Genomic DNA, 8314 nt, shown 5'->3' on the forward strand with positions numbered 1-8314 from the left:
TGCAGTGTGTAGGGTGTTCATGGTGCAGTGTGTAGGGTGTTCATAGTGCAGTGTGTAGGGCGTTCATGGTGCAGTGTGTAGGGTGTTCATGGTGCAGTGTGTAGGGTGTTCATGGTGCAGTGTGTAGGGTGTTCATGGTGCAGTGTGTAGGGTGTTCATGGTGCAGCGTGTAGGGTGTTCATGGTGCAGTGTGTAGGGTGTTCATGGTGCAGCGTGTAGGGTATTCATGGTGCAGTGTGTAGGGCGTTCATGGTGCCGCGTGTAGAGTGTTCATGGTGCAGTGTGTAGGGTGCTCATGGTGCAGCGTGTAGGGTGTTCATGATGTAGTGTGTAGGGTGTTCATGGTGCAGTGTGTAGGGTGTTCATGGTACATTGTGTAGGGCGTTCATGGTGCAGTGTGTAGGGTGTTCATGGTGCAGTGTGTAGGGTGTTCATGGTGCAGTGTGTAGGGTGTTCATGGTGCAGCGTGTAGGGTGTTCATGGTGCAGCGTGTAGGGTGTTCATGGTGCAGTGTGTAGGGTGTTCATGGTGCAGTGTGTAGGGTGTTCATGGTGCAGCGTGTAGGGCGTTCATGGTGCAGCGTGTAGAGTGTTCATGGTACAGTGTGTAGAGTGTTCATGGTGCAGTGTGTAGGGTGTTCATGGTGCAGTGTGTAGGGTGTTCACGGTGCAGTGTGTAGGGTGTTCATGGTGCAGTGTGTAGGGTGTTCACGGTGCAGTGTGTAGGGTGTTCATGGTGCAGTGTGTAGGGTGTTCACGGTGCAGTGTGTAGGGTGTTCATGGTGCAGTGTGTAGGGTGTTCATTGTGCAGCGTGTAGGGTGTTCATGGTGCAGTGTGTAGGGTGTTCATGGTGCAGTGTGTAGGGTGTTCATGGTGCAGCGTGTAGGGTGTTCATGGTGCAGTGTGTAGGGCGTTCATGGTGCAGCGTGTAGGGCGTTCATGGTGCAGCGTGTAGGGTGTTCATGGTGCAGCTTGTAGGGTGCTCATGGTGCAGTGTGTAGGGTGTTCATAGTGCAGTGTGTAGGGTGTTCATGGTGCAGTGTGTAGGGTGTTCATGGTGCAGTGTGCAGGGTGTTAATGGTGCAGCGTGTAGGGTGTTCATGGTGCAGTGTGTAGGGTGTTCATGGTGCAGTGTGCAGGGTGTTCATGGTGCAGTGTGTAGGGTGTTCACGGTGCAGTGTGTAGGGTGTTCATGGTGCAGTGTGTAGGGTGTTCATGGTGCAGCGTGTGGGGTGTTTATGGTGCAGTGTGTAGGGTGTTCATGGTGCAGCGTGTAGGGTGTTCATTGTGCAGCGTGTAGGGTGTTCAAGGTGCAGCGTGTAGGGTGTTCATGGTGCAGTGTGTAGGGTGTTCATGGTGCAGTGTGTAGGGTGTTCATTGTGCAGCGTGTAGGGTGTTCAAGGTGCAGCGTGTAGGGTGTTCATGGTGCAGTGTGTAGGGTGTTCATTGTGCAGCGTGTAGGGTGTTCAAGGTGCAGCGTGTAGGGTGTTCATGGTGCAGTGTGTAGGGCGTTCAAAGTGCAGCGTGTAGGGTGTTCATGGTGCAGCGTGTAGGGTGTTCATATTGCAGTGTGTAGGGTGTTCATGGTGCAGTGTGTAGGGTGTTCATTGTGCAGCGTGTAAGGTGTTTGTGTGCCGTTCCGGTCTTCATAGGTGCTCACTAACAGCACTTGCCCCAACAGTCTATTGGAAGCTATACGGGGAATCTTTGTCTTTGTCAAAGGAATAAGTATAATATATTCATCCCGGAAAATCATTGCAAGGTCTGAATAACCTTTTTAAGGAAGGTCCTTCTTGTGGATGTTTGTGCCCTTCCATTTGAACGCGGAGTATTCTTCTTCTGCCGTGTGGCTACGGATTGAGTAGCAACTTCTGATTCCACGTGGAGGCTGTGAACCCACGCGAATCCCACTCCCCGCGCGCCCTCGGAGAACACTCGCTGGCCGTGTTTTGAGGAGTGTTTTGAGGAGCGTTTCGAGGGACGTTTCTAGGGGCGTTTTGAGGAGCGTTTCAAGGAGTGTTTTGAGGAGCGTTTTGAGGAACGTTTCAAAGAGAGCAATTTGAGGATATTTTTGAGGGGCGTTTCGAGGGACGTTTTGAGGAGCGTTTCGAGGAGCGTTTGAGAAGTGTTTTGAGGCGCGTTTCGAGGGAAGTTTCTAGGGACGTTCCGAGGAGTGTTTTGAGGAGCGTTTCGAGGGACGTTTCTAGGGACGTTTCGAGGAGTGTTTCGAGGAGTGTTTCGATGAGAGTTTCGAGGGGCGTTTGAGGAGCGTTTTAAGGAGTGTTTTGAGGAGCGTTTTGAGGAGTGTTTGAGGAGCGTTTCGAGGAGCGTTTCGAGAGACGTTTCTAGGGACGTTCCGAGGAGTGTTTCGATGAGAGTTTCGAGGGGAGTTTTGAGGAGCGTTTCAAGGAGTGTTTTTTTAAGCGTTTCAAAGAAAGCGCTTTGAGGATAGTTTTGAGGAGCGTTTCGAGGAGCGTTTTTTGAAGCATTTCGAGGAGTGTTTTGAGGAGCGTTTCAAAGAGAGCGAACCCCCCACTTTGGCTGTACTTGAATACCCTGGGGACACCTCGCACCCCGGGGGGGGGGGGGGGGACAGGGAGGCGGTGGGCTCGGAGGGGGGGACAGGCGGAGGGGGCTGCGTGAGTGGGGGGGTGCGGGAGGCCGAATTAATCCGATTGTGGAATCCGCGCCTCTCGGCGTTCGCGCTGTGCGAAGGGATTCAGAGGGCTGCTGATGAGAGGAGGGGGAAAAGGGGGTCAGACAAATCGGTGGGGGGGGGGGGGGGGGTTGGAGAACCACGACAAGATGGGAGCCAGCGGGTGTACGGTTATAGGCACTCGGAGGTCGGCGGCCGAGAGTGTACACAGTACACACAGTACACACACAGTACACACAGTACACACGACACACAGTACACACACAGTACACACACTACACACAGTACACACAGTACACACGATACACACGATACACACAGTACACACACGATACACACACAGTACACACGATACACACAGTACACACACGATACACACGATACACACAGTACACACACGATACACACACACTACACACACTACACACAGTACACACACAGTACACACAGTACACACCACACACAGTACACACGCAGTACACACAATACACACAGTACACACACGATACACACACAGTACACACACAGTACACACACTACACACAGTACACACGATACACAGTACACACACAGTACACACAGTACACACACTACACAAAGTACACACAGTACACACGATACACACGATACACACAGTACACACACGATACACACACAGTACACACACAGTACACACACTACACACAGTACACACGATACACACAGTACACACCACACACAGTACACACACAGTACACACGATACACACAGTACACACAGTACACACACGATACACACACACTACAAACACTACACACAGTACACACACAGTACACACACAGTACACACGATACACACAGTACACACCACACACAGTACACACGCAGTACACACGATACACACAGTACACACACGATACACACAGTACACACACGATACACACAGTACACACGATACACACAGTACACACACGATACACACAGTACACACAGTATACACACAGTACACACGATACACACAGTACACACGATACACACACAGTACACACACGATACACACACAGTACACACAAGTACACATACAGTACACACAATACACAGTACACACACTACACACAGTACACACACAGTACACACAGTACACACAGTACACACACAGTACACACAGTACACACTACACACAGTACACACACTACACACACAGTACACACTACACACAGTGCACACAGTACACACGATACACACGATACACACAGTACATACACAGTACACACGGTACATACACAGTAAACACACTACACACAGTACACACAGTACACACGATACACACGATACACACAGTACACACACAGTACACACACAGTACACACACTACACACAGCACACACAGTACACACACGATACACACAGTACACACACAGTACACACGATACACACAGTACACACACGACACACACAGTACACACACAGTACACACACGATACACACAGTACACACACGATACACACAGTACACACACAGTACACACACTACACACACAGTACACACTACACACAGTACACACACTACACACACAGTACACACTACACACAGTGCACACAGTACACACGATACACACGATACACACAGTACACACACAGTACACACGGTACATACACAGTACACACACTACACACAGTACACACAGTACACACGATACACACGATACACACACAGTACACACACAGTACACACACTACACACAGCACACACAGTACACACACGATACACACAGTACACACACAGTACACACGATACACACAGTACACACACGATACACACAGTACACACACAGTACACACACGATACACACAGTACACACACGATACACACAGTACACACACAGTACACACACTACACACACAGTACACACACAGTACACACACTACACACACAGTACACACACAGTACACACACGATACACACACAGTACACACACTACAAACACAGTACACACACTACACACAGTGCACACGATACACACGATACACACACAGCACACACACAGTAAACGCACGATACACACAGTACACAAACAGTACACACAGTACACACACGATACACACACAGTACACACAGTAAACACACACTACACACACAGTAAACACAGTACACACACGATACACACAGTACACACACGATACACACAGTACACACAGTACACACACGATACACACGCAGTACACACGATACACACAGCATACACAGTACACACACAGTACGCACACCATACACACAGTACACACAGTATGCACACAGTACACACACTACACACACAGTACACACACAGTACACACAGTACACACACAGTACACACACAGTACACAGTACACACAGTACACACAGTACACACACAGTACACACACAGTACACATGATACACACAGTACACACACAGTACACACACAGTACACACAGTACACACACGATACACACAGTACACACACAGTACACACACACTACACACAGTACACACACAGTACACACACACACAGTACACACACAGGATGCACACACACTACACACAGTACACACACAGTACACACACACTACACACAGTACACACACAGTACACACACACAGTACACACACACTACACACAGTACACACACACTACACACAGTACACACACAGTACACACACAGTACACACACACACCGTACACACACAGGATACACACACACTACACACACTACACACTACACACACAGTACACACAGTACACACACAGTACACACACTACACACAGTACACACACAGTACACACACAGTACACACACTACACACACTACACACAGTACACACACTACACACAGTACACACAGTACACACGCTACACACAGTACACACACAGTACTCACTACACACAGTACACACACACTACACACAGTACACACACAGTACACACACAGTACACACTACACACAGTACACACACGATACACACAGTACACACACAGTACACACAGTACACACACAGTACACACAGTACACACACAGTACACACACACTACACACAGTACACACAGTACACACACTACACACAGTACACACACAGTACACACACACAGTACACACACAGGATGCACACACACTACACACAGTACACACACAGTACACACACACTACACACAGTACACACACAGTACACACACACTACACACAGTACACACACAGTACACACACACTACACACAGTACACACACACTACACACAGTACACACAGTACACACACAGTACACACACAGTACACACACAGTACACACAGGATACACACACACTACACACAGTACACACACACTACACACAGTACACACACAGTACACACAGTACACACACAGTACACACAGTACACACAGTACGCACACAGTACTCACAGTACACACACAGTACACACAGTACACACAGTACACATGATACACATACAGTACACACACACTACAAACACTACACACAGTACACACACACTACACACACACACACACAGTACACACACAGGATACACACACACTACACACTACACACAGTACACACACAGTACACACAGAGTGTTGTCCCACGTCCGACCACATAGCTGCATGTCGAGTGAACGAAACCCGAATAGTCCCGCATATTGAACATCGTATTCACATTGTAAATGTTGTGGATTTACTCTCCAACACACCGTTGGGCTGAAGTAGTAACTAATTGGCGCGTTGTTTACGTGCCAAACCCTTCCTGGCTGTGTCAGGTGGTGGAGGGTTACGACACATTTATACTTACGCGATCTAACCAAACCCCCTTTATTACGCCTTTTTCTCCTTTGTCCTTTAGCAGCCTGCCTTACGCATGGTGGTCACCCATCTAAGTATCCAGACTCAAAGCTGCATAAGCCTCCGAGATCCGATGAGACCGAGCGATTTCTGTATGCCCCATGCGTCTGCACGTGGTTAATAGGAGGCATGTTTGTTGAACTTCTTTCGCACCGTAGGTGATGCTAAAGTCATCATAGACGATGACTTCCCAAGTCGGATCGACCGCGTCTGGGTGCAACAAACTCGATAATCAGACAATGTGCGCCTCCTCCCCATATCTGTCCCTCCACATACACACATTTTATTACACATCCCATCGGCCATGCGGGCTTCTGTGAGTGCATCATTTCAGCACGCAAGAAGGCACTTGGACCAGTTTGGACATTCAGAGTCCCGTCAGCAGAGTCAGGCGTTGATGGAAATTAACGCTGATGAACGACCTGATGATTCTAGATTTGAAGTTTTCGTGACTGCAAGGATCCATACTCTTTGGTTTTTTTCGGTAAAGTCACGTAAGGTGAAAAATATAATGAATTAAAATGATTTAATTTATTTGTTTTCATTTTAATTAATTTTATTTTATTTTTCACCTTACGTGACTTTACCGAAAAAAACAAAGAGTATGGATGGACCTGATGATTACAGGCAACGACCGTTTCTATTCGGTAGGGGTCCGAGTTCGGCACAAAACTAGAATACCCCCCCCCCAACCCCCTCTCCGAGACCCCCATCTCTCCCCACCACTCCCCTACGTAAACGTTCTCCAGCTACGTTCCTGGAGTTCCTAAGGGAACCTACGCAGGGACCTTTCCTTAGCTGGACTCGCCACTGTTTATAGCCGTGTCAAACGCGTTTACAATAACGATGAATATCGATGTGAGTGTTCCCCAGTTCAAGTATGTTGTCGCTGTGGAATGCCCTGTCGGGTTTGTTTACCCCTGTACAGCGTTCGCTGTCTATGGTGCGAAAATGGGTGAGGGATGTGAATCACGCGGGGTGAGGGTGGTGCTTGTATGCTCACCTGTCACCTGCCTTTTAACAACAAAAAAAGACATCAGCAACTCTGACGATACGAATTCCTGTATTTGTTTTTTTTAGTGTCTCCCCTCCAAACTTGTATCCTAATTGTCGCTACAAGCAACTGTTCGCCCACTGTCAACACCGCAGGTAAAGGAGAGAACAGCCAAGGACGTTAATTCATGGAAAGAGGACGAGGAAGGGCACTTGGAAAGAGAGAAGATAAACACATGGGGGACAAGGTTGCCAAAGGAGAGGATAAATGCGCGAGAAATCCGTTAGGAAAGATGAGGATAGGGAGAAATGGTGGAGCCAGGATTTTCAGGTAGAGGGGGCAACCCCTCCAGCAATGAAACATGATAGAAGAGTTGTTAGTAAGTGAGGACTTGTCCCTTGCTTTGTATTCGACGCGTGTGCGGCGATGGCACAGCCATCGATCGAGGGTCGAATTCGAACCGCGTGGTGTGATCGGCATCGAGCTCGCTGAAGGTGTTGATGCCTTCAGTGAAGTCGTGGACTCTGTATACACAACTGCGCACAATTCTGAGTCACTTATAGCTGCTTTGCCGTTACTTATCGCCCTTTATGGACTCAGACTATTGTCCTATCGTTTCATAGAGTCCCTGGCACGTAATAATATGCTACACAGTGGCAGTGCGGGTCGCAAAATGCCGATTTATTACTACAAAACCCCACTGATCCGATCGAAATTAGGGATTTCGATCGGATCATTGGGGGGGCATGTGCCACCCCCCCCCCCCCCCCCCACTGGCTTCGCCAGTGATGGGGAGGAAGGGGGCTACACGAGGCCCTCGACCGTATTGCACGGAGG

Source organism: Petromyzon marinus, chromosome 6, assembly GCF_048934315.1.
Source record: "Petromyzon marinus isolate PM22_M1 ecotype Great Lakes invasive population chromosome 6, UKy_Petmar_22M1.pri1.0, whole genome shotgun sequence".
Lineage (NCBI taxonomy): Eukaryota > Metazoa > Chordata > Hyperoartia > Petromyzontiformes > Petromyzontidae > Petromyzon > Petromyzon marinus.